The sequence below is a fragment of the Schistocerca piceifrons genome, unplaced genomic scaffold (assembly GCF_021461385.2).
Source record: "Schistocerca piceifrons isolate TAMUIC-IGC-003096 unplaced genomic scaffold, iqSchPice1.1 HiC_scaffold_370, whole genome shotgun sequence".
NCBI lineage: Eukaryota > Metazoa > Arthropoda > Insecta > Orthoptera > Acrididae > Schistocerca > Schistocerca piceifrons.
This window is the reverse complement of record NW_025728593.1, coordinates 20,001-22,500: the sequence shown is the minus strand read 5'-3', so window position 1 is coordinate 22,500 and position 2,500 is coordinate 20,001. Positions and strand designations below refer to the sequence as shown.

The window sequence follows — 2,500 nt, the reverse complement described above, 5'->3', positions numbered from 1 at the left end:
GGACCTACCTGGCCCGGCCCCGGACCCGCGCCGCTGTTGGCTCGGGATGCTCTCGGGCGGAATAATCGCTCCCGTCAGCGGCGCTTCAGCTTTGGACAATTTCACGACCCGTCTTGAAACACGGACCAAGGAGTCTAACATGTGCGCGAGTCATTGGGCTGTACGAAACCTAAAGGCGTAATGAAAGTGAAGGTCTCGCCTTGCGCGGGCCGAGGGAGGATGGGGCTTCCCCGCCCTTCACGGGGCGGCGGCCTCCGCACTCCCGGGGCGTCTCGTCCTCATTGCGAGGTGAGGCGCACCTAGAGCGTACACGTTGGGACCCGAAAGATGGTGAACTATGCCTGGCCAGGACGAAGTCAGGGGAAACCCTGATGGAGGTCCGTAGCGATTCTGACGTGCAAATCGATCGTCGGAGCTGGGTATAGGGGCGAAAGACTAATCGAACCATCTAGTAGCTGGTTCCCTCCGAAGTTTCCCTCAGGATAGCTGGTGCTCGTACGAGTCTCATCCGGTAAAGCGAATGATTAGAGGCCTTGGGGCCGAAACGACCTCAACCTATTCTCAAACTTTAAATGGGTGAGATCTCCGGCTTGCTTGATATGCTGAAGCCGCGAGCAAACGACTCGGATCGGAGTGCCAAGTGGGCCACTTTTGGTAAGCAGAACTGGCGCTGTGGGATGAACCAAACGCCGAGTTAAGGCGCCCGAATCGACGCTCATGGGAAACCATGAAAGGCGTTGGTTGCTTAAGACAGCAGGACGGTGGCCATGGAAGTCGGAATCCGCTAAGGAGTGTGTAACAACTCACCTGCCGAAGCAACTAGCCCTGAAAATGGATGGCGCTGAAGCGTCGTGCCTATACTCGGCCGTCAGTCTGGCAGTCATGGCCGGTCCTTGCGGCCGGCCGCGAAGCCCTGACGAGTAGGAGGGTCGCGGCGGTGGGCGCAGAAGGGTCTGGGCGTGAGCCTGCCTGGAGCCGCCGTCGGTGCAGATCTTGGTGGTAGTAGCAAATACTCCAGCGAGGCCCTGGAGGGCTGACGCGGAGAAGGGTTTCGTGTGAACAGCCGTTGCACACGAGTCAGTCGATCCTAAGCCCTAGGAGAAATCCGATGTTGATGGGGGCCGTCATAGCATGATGCGCTTTGTGCTGGCCCCCGTTGGGCGAAAGGGAATCCGGTTCCTATTCCGGAACCCGGCAGCGGAACCGATACAAGTCGGGCCCCTCTTTTAGAGATGCTCGTCGGGGTAACCCAAAAGGACCCGGAGACGCCGTCGGGAGATCGGGGAAGAGTTTTCTTTTCTGCATGAGCGTTCGAGTTCCCTGGAATCCTCTAGCAGGGAGATAGGGTTTGGAACGCGAAGAGCACCGCAGTTGCGGCGGTGTCCCGATCTTCCCCTCGGACCTTGAAAATCCGGGAGAGGGCCACGTGGAGGTGTCGCGCCGGTTCGTACCCATATCCGCAGCAGGTCTCCAAGGTGAAGAGCCTCTAGTCGATAGAATAATGTAGGTAAGGGAAGTCGGCAAATTGGATCCGTAACTTCGGGATAAGGATTGGCTCTGAGGATCGGGGCGTGTCGGGCTTGGTCGGGAAGTGGGTCAGCGCTAACGTGCCGGGCCTGGGCGAGGTGAGTGCCGTAGGGGTGCCGGTAAGTGCGGGCGTTTAGCGCGGGCGTGGTCTGCTCTCGCCGTTGGTCGGCCTCGTGCTGGCCGGCGGTGCAGGATGCGCGCGCCTGCGCGGCGTTCGCGCCCCGGTGCTTCAACCTGCGTGCAGGATCCGAGCTCGGTCCCGTGCCTTGGCCTCCCACGGATCTTCCTTGCTGCGAGGCCGCGTCCGCCTTAGCGTGCTCCTCCGGGGGCGCGCGGGTGCGCGGATTCTCTTCGGCCGCCATTCAACGATCAACTCAGAACTGGCACGGACTGGGGGAATCCGACTGTCTAATTAAAACAAAGCATTGCGATGGCCCTAGCGGGTGTTGACGCAATGTGATTTCTGCCCAGTGCTCTGAATGTCAACGTGAAGAAATTCAAGCAAGCGCGGGTAAACGGCGGGAGTAACTATGACTCTCTTGGATGGCACCCTGCTCCAGCCGCCACCTGCCATCCCTGGTCTGCTGGACTTCTGGGCGGACCTCTTCACTAAGAAGCCCATCTCCACCGCGGGCTTCATTCGTGACCGCCTCCTCCCGCACTCAGAGCCTGTCGCTCTCGAGTGCATATGGGGGCCGGTCACACATGAGGAGGTCGCCGCCGCGTTGCCGCCCAGGGGATCAGCAGCCGGGCCGGACGGCCTTACCCCAGCGGAGTTGCGGCGCCTGCCGCACGAAGTCCTGGTGAAAGTGATGAATCTCTTCCTTCTGGCCCGCGCCCTTCCGGAACGCCTGCTTCGCGCGCGGACGTCCCTTCTCCCGAAAACGGCTGCACCAACATCCCCCGCTGACTTTCGCCCCATTACGGTCTGCTCGGTGTTGGCGCGGACCTTTCACAAGGTTCTCGCGTCACG

The 2,500-nt window shown here is 60.8% G+C and overlaps 1 non-coding gene across 1 annotated transcript in view; it reads left to right on the top strand.

The window, feature by feature from the left end:
- Window positions 1–2,500, top strand: part of LOC124746690 — a 6,811-nt gene that overhangs the window by 813 nt on the left and 3,498 nt on the right. Inside the window, exon 1 of the ribosomal RNA XR_007011456.1 lies at window positions 1–2,500. This exon is cut by the window's left edge and continues 813 nt beyond it; it is cut by the window's right edge and continues 3,498 nt beyond it. This is a non-coding gene — a ribosomal RNA (large subunit ribosomal RNA).